We start from the raw sequence: 14,641 nt of genomic DNA, 5'->3' as shown, positions 1-14,641 counted from the left end.
ACCAGCCCGGCAGGCCCTAGCTGCTGCGGGTGACGGTAATGTCCCCCTTCCTGCTGCTGCTCCTCCATTCCTTCACTCAGGGTATCAAAAAGATCAAGAGAGAGCAAGAAAGAGAGAGAGTGACGGTGGTGTGTTTATATAACAGCCTGGATGGTGGTGGAGAGGGGTGGCGGGGGGTAATTTTCCTGAAAATTATATGAGATTCCTTTTTCAGGGAGAGGCCGGCCTATTCCTATGCTGGGTAGAGTAGCATCTTTCTTTTGTCCAAACTTGTATGGGCACATCTGCCTTGCGGCACACCTATTTAGTGAGATTAGACTTGATCTTATACTCATCCAAAAAAGTGACACACGGTTATTAATTTGTTAGTTTCAGAAAGGGGTGGAAACGGTATGTGCTGCAAGACGTCCACTCTGAGTTTCAAACACACATAAACGCCTCACACAAGAGGAGGAGACAGACAGAGCTCTGTGGATGTGGGGTGACTGCGAGAGGGTAGATTGTGGTCAAGGTGCATAAGAGGAGGATGATGGGGGATGATGGAGGGATGACTCTGGAAAGGATGTTCTCGTTATTACACAGGAAGAATTACTCACTGCCAGTATGATAATCAGATGACAAGGTTACCCCTCCTGCCGGATATGTGTGTGTGTTGTGTGTGTGTGTGTGTGTGTGTGTGTGTGTGTGTGTGTGTGTGTGTGTGTGTGGATACGTGTGGGAGGGTAAAGGGATTATGAGTCATCAGTCAGAGCATCTTTCCCACCATGACCACACATCTAATATAATGCGAATCAGTCATTTGATAAATGTGAGAAACACTGTTCTGATGGGACTCACTATAGCGGAATAGAGAGGACACACTGCTGAGGTGTTAAAACAGTGAGTCATCCAGAGCTTTATGAGGCCTGATGACTGACTAAGTTCTCCTGTCTTCAACAGGCAGCACGTCAAACCCCTCTATCCCCCTGGGACTACATCATCACTGACCTGAGCGTATCCTTCATTCCCGTAAAGATAGCATCTGAGCCATTATATTGACATAACTGTTCCAGGAACTGTGTAGCGGAATGCAGTGCTGAAGAGGCTCAAAGGAGTGACTGGCATTTCATCAGAGACAGTGAATCAGTGTTGACATACTACTGATTAATACCTTCCCTGATAGTCTTTTCAGAACCCCTGGAAACTCTGGCTTAAGTCTCTTAATTGGATTCCTGATCAAGAAAGTGGGAGAAGCTAAAGGAGGAGGTTGCACATTGAAACAGATCTTTCATGATAGAGTACACAGCCAACATTCACAGGTGTCCATGATGTGAATATTGGGTGTGTGTGTTTCTGTGTGTGCGCGTGCGTGTCAATCTGCATAGGATGTTACAAAACAGGAGTTCCAACTGAGTAATGATAATGAAGGAGACTGCAGCCCCATCAAAGACCCTGTGCTGTACAGTATGTGAACCGTGACAGATGACGCCACACGTTCAGTACAGATGTGGTGATAAGGCATTAAACTGGATGATGGGGCCATTCTCTGAGGGGCATTCCAGGAGTTAACCAATAAAGACCCTCCATTACTGGATAAGTGTCTCTGTCAGTACCCCTTTCCAGATAATGCGGTTAAGCCTAGCGTGTATCGCCGGGTTCGTGTGTGTGTTAATGTGCATTAGCGAGCGAGCGCTAGCTGCGCTATGGGTTCAAGCATGGGCCATGTAGAGCAATAGGCTGTACTGATGGCAGGTATTATTGTGTGGAGCTATGCTAATGGCATATCAGTCTGATGGAGGGAAAACAGAACATCCATCATGGTTCTGGAGTAAGTGGGGGCTTTTAATCAAATACTATCGAACATGCATCTATGCAGTAAGCGAGGAATACAGTACAGTGCCAGACTTTTGAATGCCACACACACACACACACGAAAATAAGCCCACATCATAAGATAAGATTTAAGAGTTCCTGGCTTTTCAGAACACACACAAGGCAGGCTGACGTTTCTCCATAACCATCCAAAGTATTTTTCCACTGTCAGAGAAAAAGAGGACAATAACAAGTGCGTCTCCTCGCTTTCTAGAGAATCTTAAATATCTGGCTTTGTTTGGATCCAGTTCCGGGAACGGGACGAACGTTGCTCCATTTTCTGTGCCACTGCAAGCCGGGAGGACACGTCTTTCGTCTTTCGCGGAAACAGATAAACAATCTTAACATCCTAATTGGAGCACGGTTCAAAAATAGCCCTTGTTTTTCTGCGTATGAGACTGAAAGGCTCTGGAAATGTGCGAGAGGGAAAAACAGAGACTCTCTTCCCCTTCAGCTCAGGAGCAGGCTGCCAGGGAGCCAGAGAGGGATGAGTAGGCCATAGAGAGGGGGGCAAGCCAGGAAGAGGGGGTGTGTTGTGGGGCTCTGGGTGACGTGTGTGACCCTCGGAGGGGCTGGATGACGGCAGGGTGAGTCACTAAACCCAGATGACGGTGGTAGCAGGAATGATGTGGCATTCAGAACTGCTGTGATCAGCCTCCTGTTTATCTCCACACCTCCCAACTGACAGGGTGTGTGTTTGTGTGTGTGTATTGCAAGAGAGGGGAAAGGAGGGAACCATCACCCTCCTTGGAATTAAGCTGAAACAAAACTCACACATCTTGACAAAGTGGTTCACGTTTACAGTAAACCAATTATACACAGATGTGCTATCGTAATTTGATCACTGTGTTGTCAGAGAATTTTGTAGTGCAACAGGAAATGCAAATTGTAATGTATTTGAGGTTTAAAAAGGCTTCTTAAGTTTAATTTCCACTTTAAATTGTCAGACTTGATGATTTAAAAAAAAACAATGAATCAGCCCCTATAAAAACGTCCATTAATTACAATCCACATAATAATTCACATTTCCTGTTCCTGCAGGATTATTTTCCTGCAGTGCGAAACTGGTCAAATTAAGATAGTATCTGTACAGTGTCTGTACAGTACATTCTTAGACTCTGACAAACATCTGCCACGGCAAACTGAGGACTGTTATTTTCTTACTAAAGCCCTAAAATCCATTTGAGATGGGACACATTTGCTTTTAATTTTGACACAGTTATCTGCAGCCCACAAACACTGAGTCACAACAACAACACACACACGCACACACACATACATACACACAAAGCAGGCGGACTCCCTGTTGGCCCATCGCCAAGGCAACTTCCCAAAAAGAGAGCTCCTTTTTACTGTAAATCTTCAAGTTTAGACATCTGATAGTACTGTGTAGGCGTGTGTTTGAGTGAGTGGGGAATGGTTGATGATTAGGCTAGAACTTTATGTCACGGTCTCCAGAGAAGAATATATCATTTCTCTATCGTTGGATATGCAGATGGAAAATGAGCCAACTATTTCTGACCTCCCCCCAGCACCATAGCGGTTCTCCTCATAGGCGCCCAGTGTTTGCTTGCTGGCTCACGGCCAGTCCAAAGCCCTTTGAGTCTGAGCACTTCTCTCTTCCACCTCTAAAATCAACGACTGTACACCTGAAGAGCATTCCTCAGGCTCCTCTCCTTCCCTACAAATCATTCCTCAGGCACCTCTCCGTCCCTACAAATTATTCCTCAGGCTCCTCTCCTTCCCTACAAATCATTCCTCAGGCTCCTCTCCTTCCCTACAAATCATTCCTCAGGCACCTCTCATTCCCTACAAATCATTCCTCAGGCTCCTCTCCTTCCCTACAAATCATTCCTCAGGCTCCTCTCCTTCCCTACAAATCATTCCTCAGGCACCTCTCCGTCCCTACAAATCATTCCTCAGGCTCCTCTCCTTCCCTACAAATCATTCCTCAGGCACCTCTCCTTCCCTACAAATCATTCCTCAGGCTCCTCTCCTTCCCTACAAATCATTCCTCAGGCACCTCTCCGTCCCTACAAATCATTCCTCAGGCACCTCTCCTTCCCTACAAATCATTCCTCAGGCACCTCTCCCTCCCTACAAATCATTCCTCAGGCACCTCTCCTTCCCTACAAATCATTCCTCAGGCTCCTCTCCTTCCCTACAAATTATTCCTCAGGCACCTCTCCTTCCCTACAAATCATTCCTCAGGCTCCTCTCCTTCCCTACAAATCATTCCTCAGGCACCTCTCCTTCCCTACAAATCATTCCTCAGGCACCTCTCCCTCCCTACAAATCATTCCTCAGGCACCTCTCCTTCCCTACAAATCATTCCTCAGGCACCTCTCCTTCCCTACAAATCATTCCTCAGGCACCTCTCCCTCCCTACAAATCATTCCTCAGGCACCTCTCCTTCCCTACAAATCATTCCTCAGGCACCTCTCCTTCCCTACAAATCATTCCTCAGGCACCTCTCCTTCCCTACAAATCATTCCTCAGGCACCTCTCCGTCCCTACAAATTATTCCTCAGGCTCCTCTCCTTCCCTACAAATCATTCCTCAGGCTCCTCTCCTTCCCTACAAATCATTCCTCAGGCACCTCTCCTTCCCTACAAATCATTCCTCAGGCTCCTCTCCTTCCCTACAAATCATTCCTCAGGCACCTCTCCGTCCCTACAAATCATTCCTCAGGCTCCTCTCCTTCCCTACAAATCATTCCTCAGGCACCTCTCCTTCCCTACAAATCATTCCTCAGGCACCTCTCCCTCCCTACAAATCATTCCTCAGGCACCTCTCCTTCCCTACAAATCATTCCTCAGGCTCCTCTCCTTCCCTACAAATCATTCCTCAGGCACCTCTCCGTCCCTACAAATCATTCCTCAGGCTCCTCTCCTTCCCTACAAATCATTCCTCAGGCACCTCTCCGTCCCTACAAATCATTCCTCAGGCACCTCTCCTTCCCTACAAATCATTCCTCAGGCACCTCTCCTTCCCTACAAATCATTCCTCAGGCACCTCTCCTTCCCTACAAATCATTCCTCAGGCACCTCTCCGTCCCTACAAATCATTCCTCAGGCTCCTCTCCTTCCCTACAAATCATTCCTCAGGCACCTCTCCGTCCCTACAAATCATTCCTCAGGCTCCTCTCCTTCCCTACAAATCATTCCTCAGGCACCTCTCCCTCCCTACAAATCATTCCTCAGGCACCTCTCCTTCCCTACAAATCATTCCTCAGGCACCTCTCCTTCCCTACAAATCATTCCTCAGGCACCTCTCCCTCCCTACAAATCATTCCTCAGGCACCTCTCCGTCCCTACAAATCAATAACTACAGGACGTTTTTGATCTCCGCCTGCCTCAATATCTAAAGGTTCAATCACTCTGTGTCGCAGTGCCACTCCATAGAGAGAGAGAGAGAGAGAGAGAGAGAGAGAGAGAGAGAGAGAGAGAGAGAGAGAGAGAGAGAGAGGAGAAAGAGAGAGAGAGAGAAAGAGAGAGAGAGAGCGTGCGAGAGAAAGAGAGAGAGAAACTAGCTATAGGTATAAGCATATCCACATGCCAGAATGTTATTTTTCCTGAATATATGTGTATGTGGTTCCCAGTATATGATAAGCTTTGTCATAATATCATCTTTATCTGATTATTCAGTTTATAGTGCACTGTAAGGACTATATAGGGCCACTCCTCTAACGGTCATTAGAGTACACAGGTAGTGTGACGCATGAAGCACAGGTACATGGCAGCACAGCCTGGTGGTGTCATAAATGTTCACGCGTGCTTTTCCAGTACTATGGTCATTTATCACCGCTGTTAACCTTGTCAAAAACATTTGTTACTGAGAAGAACTCTCACACTGCTTGTATCGATCACCACCCCTTGTGTTTACGGTGTGCCGTCTGATCAGAGAGGGAATAAGGAAAGAGGAAGCCTACTCTAAAACATGTAAAGCCCTTCTTGGCAATGAGCCAGAAGGTGAGGAGACGATCCATCAATGCTCAGTGTCATATAGAACATCACGCCGGCTTCCTCATATCATAGAAGGACATAGATTCTCTATACATTAACGTATGTCATCAGCTGTGATGACGACATCCGACTACCATAGAAGAGTGTGTCATCACTTTGCGGAGGAAAACAGTGTGGAAATATTAAAGCCCATATCTATTTTCAGACTTGAGGCTATGTTCTGGAACAAAAGGCCAGGAGCTCCAGTCTCCCTCCAGTGTCCTCAACATTCTGCCGTTGCTAAGTGACCCCTGACCCTGTTGTCGCCAAGGGAACAATGACGCTAATGGGAGCTCTGACAGAGTGATAGCAACGGAGGGGTGTGTGTGTGTGTGTGTGTGTGTGTGTGGAACAGGCTGGCCTGGTTTCCCGCAACACTCAGGGCCTGATGTGTAGACACCCTTGGGACCAGCCAAACAGTGACCGTTCTCCAGCATGTGTGGGAGCGAGCTTCACCGCTTCAGAACTGTGTGTGTTCTGCTTCAACTGAGAAGTCGTTACAGGTGAATTTGACCCGTAAACATGGACTGCCACACATAAACACACCTGATGACATTAGCAAAACCGTTCCAACTGAAACAAACTGTTCTGGACCACCCCCACATGGAAGTGATGTCATAGTCAAATCAAGTCACTTCCTGTGCTATTCTGAGAACACTCAATTGACGCCCATTGATGCTTTGTGTCTCTGCATAAGGCCCACAAAAAACATGTTTTCAGAAATCATCCCCCGGAGGTGTATTTATCAGAGGTAGGAGAAAAGGGAATTCCCTGTGTTTTACAGTTACAGACACCAGTATTGGAAAGGAGGGACACACAACTCATATTTACTATTCTGTTGACCTACCCCTTTACCCTATCTACAGTACTGGATCCAACTCCATCTATCACAACTTAACAATCGCCCCTCAATCTCTGTAACACCCCCTCCCACTGCTCTCCATCTCATTCCTTCTCTTTTTCTTTCCCTCCCTCCCTCCGAGACGTAACAGGTATTCATTCCACTACCACAAAGCTGTGAGACGTGGCAGAGTGTGTGTGCATCACCAGAGGGATGGGTCAGAGCAGGCCAGATTTGGTTACCATCCACTGACGCACATTCACACAGAGACACACACATGTAAACAAATACACACACCCACAAAAACGCAAACACGCATACTCTACACAATACCAACATACAATGAAGAAACGCAGGCATTGACAGACACACAAATAAAATAAAACAATTCTGAATGGAAATACATCCGCGCACACACACTAATTAGTCATTAACAGGACCATGACAAACAGGTCACGGCTTCCCGTATGGTCCTTAGTAAATAAATAGTTTTACTCACTGTCCCCTGTGGCGTACAGTAGAGCTGTCCAGTTAGTCTGCTGACTGAATGAGGGCTGTTTGTCATATCCTCCACAGCCTCCCATTTCCTGAGAAAGCACAAGAATACCAGCCGAGTCATCAACGTGTCACTAGCTCTGATGTTTGTGATTGCAAGAATACGATGTCTGGCTATGCAAGACAAGGGGGTCAGTAGTGCGAAATATCAGAGTGACCTTCCTCCATGGGTGTCCCCCTCCGTCCACTCCTACCTCTGTCCACCTGGGTGAGTCTGGCCCCTCTCCTGTCCTCTCCTCTGACTTCTGCTCTACCAAACACAGAGGGTATGTCTATCTCAGCGGTCAACAAAAAGTAGTAAAGAAAAGGAAGCCCACAACCATGTGAGAAAGTGTGGCACTGCTAAGTAGTGTGTGTGTGTGTGTGTGTGTGTGTGTGTGTGTTTGAGAGAGACAGTACCTTTACTCTACCTCCCCTGACACTCCCTCTCTCTCCCTCTCACACGCACACTTCATGCCCACAGGCATGGCTGCAATATGTGTTCCTGGGCATGGTGTGATGCCAAACACTCCACTACAGGAAGCTGGAGAGGAGCCCAGCCAAGCCAGGAGGAGAACTGGGAATACCAGGAGAAATGGGAATAGCCACAGGCTTGGGCACGCCAGTTTAAACATCTACATATTATCCACAGATTATTGTCAATCCCACTTATCAGTTCCCAAGTGTTAGCTATTCCTTAAAGAGCATATTCCCTAGTAGGGCGGTGATTGTTGGTCAAGTGGGGCAATTCCAATGTAGCCCCAATTTAGTCTGTAAGCGATAATAAAATGAGAGGCCTGTTTCTGTGGTGATGTAGGAACAGAGGAGGGCTCCACCTGAGTGACCACGGCTCATTACTCTGTACACACTTGGCATTGTGGGAAACCAGACCCAGTTCACATGCTCTCTCAGTGGTATCCAACTCTTTCTTTCTTTCTTTCTCTTTCTCTCTCTCACACACACACACACACACACACACACACACACACACACACACACACACACACGCCATTGACCCTGACCTGTCTACTAACCCTGAAGTGGAGACCCAAGCTGACCTGACTGAATCTGGGCCACTCTAGTGAGGCACAAAGACAACTCCAGTCCCCATACATCCAGAGCCACACAGGAGCTTCATTTTCAATTAGAGGGACATGATCTATGGCCACAAACACACTGCTAAGTCTGACCAGCAGAGATAAGCGTGTGTGTGTGTGTCTCTGTGTGTGTGTGTGTCACCTGAGAGACAAGCAGGTTTTAAGCTCCCCCGGCCTCCCCCCTACAGTGAATCAGCCATACTGACAGAATGAGGCCTTTCTATTACAGCAGACATACACACAGTAGGACAATCCAGGTGTGTTCACCTATCATCCGAAGGACAGGGAGAAGGAAGGAGCCCCTACCTGAATTAGTCCAGTATAAAGAGTGTGCTTGTGTAGATACAGGTTTACGAGTGTGTGGGCGTTGCGGGTGTTAGGTCAAGGTACAGTGGTGCGTGCCACACCCACCCCTCCCAGCCATTCACACGCTGATTCCAAGAACATACGGAGGTGTGAGGAGGAGCCTCACAGAAACACAAAACCAGCTGAGTCAACAGCTATAGTTACCTCAGGTGTAGGTGTGTGTGTGTGTGTGTGTGTCTCTGTGAGATTGGTCTCAGAAACCGGAATGTTGCGCAATAAATCTGATTCAAACACGCCTTGGAATGTCTTGTCCATTCTAATGTCCCCTGGAGTCCCTTTCTAATTGATATGGGCTCCTAACTGAGTTTACCCATTCACAACCGTACAGTAGGTAGGTTAACTCCCTCTCTAGCCTCTCGTATTCCACAGCAATCAGAGGAGGAGGAGATATAATGGAGATAAATGACCTCAGTCATTACAGCGAACAGACAGACTACATCATAGTTCCCTACTAATGACTAAGCACAGAGCTGCACCATATCATCACTAACCTAGCCAAAGGGTAGCCTAAAGCCAAGCTCTGGCAGTATGTGACCAATGAGTTCTGAGAATAAGCGGCGGCATTAGAATAATCAAGCATTCCACTTATTAAGATCATGATTTGAATCTCCTCTGAATCTGTCCTGACTTGCAGTGATGTGTTCCAATATGACTCCATGCCCTTGGAACGAAAACACACTAACAAACTCCTTGTAATATATTATAAACACGGAAAAATGAAAATAGAAAAAGGAACCTACTGTTGCTGTGAGACTGTCAGCCACCTGCTCTCTTCACATCCTGTGTCCGTCCTGAGAAGGAGAGGAGAGAGGGAAAGAGACAGAAGGAGAGAGTAGAAATAGAGAGATAATGGGAGAGAAAGGGGAGAGAGACTCAGTGAGAGGGAACAGACAAAAAGAGAGGGAGAGAAAAACAGAGTAAGTTCCAGTGAGCTCCAGGGGGGGGGTCCCTGCCTGTCTCTCTTCCCCAGCAGATTACCTCTAAGTCCCTGAGGCTGTGCTGCGAGAGCAGCCTGTCCTGGAGCTCTCCACTCAGCGGGTGAGTGTGTCTGTGGTGAGAGAGTGCAAGAGAGAGAGAGAGCGTGTGTGAGAAAGAGAGAGCGTGCGCACTGCTCAGTCATACAGATCATGACCAGTCAAGTCATTCCTGCTCAGTGAGTCAACAGGCAGTGAGCCTCTCTCTCTCTTCCTCTCCCCCTCATCCTTTTCTCTCCAATTCCTTCTTTCTCTACCACTCTCCAAAACACTCTCTAAGATTCTCCTTTTACTCCTCTCTGTATATAGATTGGTTGTCTTCCTCTGTTGCAGTTCTTCTAACACACAGCAGTCGGTACTGTTTCCGAGTGAAAACATCCGCTGACTGCCATGATTCACATTTGTAATGGTTAGTGTGACTGTTGTGTTGGGATTGTGTTATTGTGGTTGTGGTTATGACGGGCTGCCATTGTGTTGGAAACCTTGGAGGGTAGAAGGGGCAAAGGAATCCTCAGACTACAATCAAAAACAACTTGTTGAAAGGATTAAACAGATGTTTCATGAAAAAAAAAAAACATTTTACTGGCCTTCAAAAGGTTGTAATCATGGTGAGAGAGAGATATCTGCCCAAACTAGATGTTAAACACCATTTCACTGGAATGGAAACACATGGAGACACTACGTTTACATGCCATCACACGCACACACACACACACACACACACGGAATGCCGTGGAGAATGCTAGGAAGTTGCCTGTGGTCCTTTCTCGTGGAGTATGTGTGGTGTGTGGCCTGTGGTGTGTGTGTGTTGACGGTAACTCTCGGTTTCCCGCCAAAATAAATGAACCCTCACTGGTGGATTCCTCATTCCTGACTCACATCCCACTGTACGGGAACACCTGTCTCACACACACACACACAAACACAGACTTGTACAACTAACCTTGTGGGGACACAATATTCAGTCCCATTCAAAATCCTATTTTCCCCAACTCTAACCCTTACCCTTACCTGACCCTAACCCTAACCTTAACCTTAACCCTAACCCTAAACCTAACCCTAAAACTAACACCAGCTCCTAACAGTAAACCTAATTCTAATTCTAACCTTAACCATAAACCCCCTAGAAATAGCATTTGAACTTGTGGGGACTAACAAAATGTCCCCAGTTGATAACATTTTTGTTCATTTACTATTCTTATGGAGACTTCTGGTCCCCACAAGTATAGTTAAACATGTCCACATCCATGAACACATAAGTGCTCTGCATCTATGGTTCCATGACTGGACTATGAGTCACTGAGGTTTTCACTCTTGATGTTCTTCATCAGGCGCCAGCAGCCAGCACTGTCTGTGTGTGTGTGTTTCAGTGTGTGTGTGTATATGTGTCACCACAGCCCCTTAACAGCCCCTGTCTTCCGGCCCATAACCCTTCACCTAGTTCTGCATCCCTTCCCAAGTCACCCGATACTCTGACCCTGTTCCTCTCACTACCCACAATCCCCAGCAGCTATCTGCCTCATACCACCTCCTTCCTCCACCTGTCTTCAATCTATCCCTCCCTCCATTTAATCATTCCCTCCAAACTTCCATGTATCTGTCAAAAACAGCATGATCCTACAGTACATCCTAGAACTAATAGTTGGGTATGTGAGGCAGAGTTTGTAGTGAAAGAAGTGGTGGTGGTGTGTATGGCCAGTCCAAAACACACACAACATGAACTTGCAAGATGCCCACACACACACACACACACACACACACACACACACACACACACAGACCTTCTTTAAGTTCTCTGGCCAGGTAAACAATTAAGTAAAGAAAGAGAGGGGTTAGAATGTGCTCACACACACAAAGTTTACACACACACACACACACACACACACACACACCGCCCAAGATTGACTTAGAAATTGGACATCTGTCCATCTCCCGACGAAGTTGGAAAATGCCTTCAAAACCGTCCACTGGAGGAAACAGTGAGCGCAATTACCATCAAGTAGGCCTGGGTTTTGAGCAGAATTCCATGAATCCGGAAATCAGGGTCAAATAGGCTCAGCAGTGGTGCGTGGGTGAATTCCATATTACAACGTGATCATTTAGTTGTTTGCTCTATAACCTGTTAGTTCATATGCCTTGCCACCGTGATAGTGGCATAAATTCAACCACACCTTTGTTTCATCACAAAACCGGAGAGCACGCTCTATCCGGTGAAGTCCAAAAACAATATTGCATGTAACAAACAGTTACATGACCTACAGCATGGTCAAGCAAGTTAATGTTTCTGACATTTTTAGGACTACTAAACAACTATTGATTTAGAACCACAGAGACTTACAGCAAGTCGCAAAGAAAACAGAAGCTGCCTCCACTATTCCAGCACCATTTCAAATTCATCAAATCACCTACGCTTAATCTAATACAGTGACAACTAAAAGACCAAAAACAATTCAGTCCAATCAACGTCAGCTAAATATGATGTGGCTGTCCATGGTACTGATTTCTGTATGCGTGTGTGTGTGTGTTTGCAAGTATAACAAAATGTTGACTCACCCTACTTGTGAAGAAACACCAATGGCATCCTCCTTTCTTTCATGTTGCGAAAACTGTCTATGACTCTGTCAGACAATACACACTTCGTTTTTGTTGTCCTAAACTACCTGGTTAAATTGTTTGCTCAATAACCTGACTTCCTTTCAGGGGTACAATGTATGAATTTATAGTTGGATCAGAATACATTACAATCACTGCTGAGTACGGAGAATTAAGTCCAAATCCCTGTCTCCCATCCATGGCTAATATTAGGAAAGGGACAATTTTAGCTGGCCACTGGAGGACAACACAACGAGATGCAACAATTCAAGGTTTTTCTGTCAATGACGTTTGGCTTTTGATGTGATTGGTGTGAAGCCCAATCCAACCTGGCTTCCCATGACATTTTTTTGTTGCGCCAGGACCATTCACAGTTAAGCTTTCTCAGTTTAGCTCAATGCTGATTGGCTATTATTTATATATTTTTTATTAAGGGAGGCCAAATTCTCGCTGGCTTCCCTTGCATGCAATGCTATGGCAGCAACAATATCTTGCTCTTTTTGACCAGACAGCTTCAAAGTGATGGGCTGCACATACACAGACAGAGGGGCGCTGTTTTCCTCGCTTGAATGCTTTCATAGAAGAGATGCATAAAGCCTCCTCCGAATTGAAGGAAGATTATGAAACACAGGGAGACTAAATATTTTATTTTTTAGATTTTTTCTTGGTACATTTTTGGGGAAGCCTGGCTTCCCTTGGCATCCATGAATACATGACACTGAGTAGGCTTTCATTTTGCTAGGGAGCTGCGGACAGGGGTGGTGAATGGGCCTAATTCCATGACTGCGGATCCAACCCTATCCCAAACCTTAACCCTTAACTTTGACAAAGCAACTTCGAAACGTTATGTTTGGAGAAACAGAATGATACTGAGCAGAAGAGGAATCTAGATTGTCAAAACCACTTAGAAATGTGACGTTTGGAGCAACATGAGATCTTGTTAAACACGCACACACACACACAGTACACACACACACACACAGTACACACACACACACAGTACACACACACACACACACTACACACACACACAGTACACACACACAGTACACACCCACACACTGTACACAGTATACACACTGTACACAGTACACACACACACACACACACACACACACACACGTCACCAGTGACCAAAAATACCCTCAGTCAACACCCACCCCACAAACATATAACCTTCAACTTTGACCCCGAATACATATCATGTACAGATCCCAATCAACCACATATACCCTTAAGCACATACACACACATAAACACACACCTTTATGCAAACACATCAGTTACTGTACATTACACACACAAAATGTACACAACGATTCAACATTCATCACCACACATAACAACACTGTGGACAGCATCAAGAGGAAAACTTCTGCCTTTATGATATACAGTACATCTCCAATATAACTTTTGACTGCCTAGACGTTATCTGCATAGACGTTGTCTGCATATTCCACTCAAGGCCATAGAGGGAAAGACAGAGACAGAGACAGACAAACAAAGAGAGAGAGCTCCTTATATAAGGTCCGTGTTATAAGGACATCATCTCTTTATTGCCTGTCTTTGCTGATAAATCTTCAACAAGCCTCTCAATCCCATCGAAGAGGCGGGGAGACATCTTACATAAACATTACTTAACAGTAAACACACACAAACACTCTCTCTTCTCTCTCTCTCTAAGGCTGGACTTAACAGTAAACACACACAAACACTCTCTCTTCTCTCTCTCTCTCTTCTCTTTCTCTCTAAGGCTGGACTTAACAGTAAACACACACAAACACTCTCTTCTCTCTCTCTAAGGCTGGACTTAACAGTAAACACACACAAACACTCTCTCTCTCTAAGGCTGGACTTCTCCATCCTCTATCGCAGCCCTACCACACACAGCCATACTACCGTCTCCATCCTCTATCCCAGACCTACCACACACAGCCATACTACCATCTCCATCCTCTATCCCAGCCCTACCACACACAGCCATACTACCATCTCCATCCTCTATCCCAGCCCTACCACACACAGCCATACTACCATCTCCATCCTCTATCCCAGCCCTACCACACACAGCCATACTACCATCTCCATCCTCTATCCCAGACCTACCACACACAGCCATACTACCATCTCCATCCTCTAACCCAGCCCTACCACACACAGCCATACTACCATCTCCATCCTCTATCCCAGACCTACCACACACAGCCATACTACCATCTCCATCCTCTATCCCAGACCCTACCACACACAGCCATACTACCATCTCCATCCTCTATCCCAGCCCTACCACACACAGCCATACTACCATCTCCATCCTCTATCCCAGCCCTACCACACACAGCCATACTACCATCTCCATCCTCTATCCCAGCCCTACCACAC

This window comes from Oncorhynchus tshawytscha, linkage group LG17 (assembly GCF_018296145.1).
Source record: "Oncorhynchus tshawytscha isolate Ot180627B linkage group LG17, Otsh_v2.0, whole genome shotgun sequence".
Lineage (NCBI taxonomy): Eukaryota > Metazoa > Chordata > Actinopteri > Salmoniformes > Salmonidae > Oncorhynchus > Oncorhynchus tshawytscha.
This window is presented reverse-complemented; position numbering follows the sequence as displayed.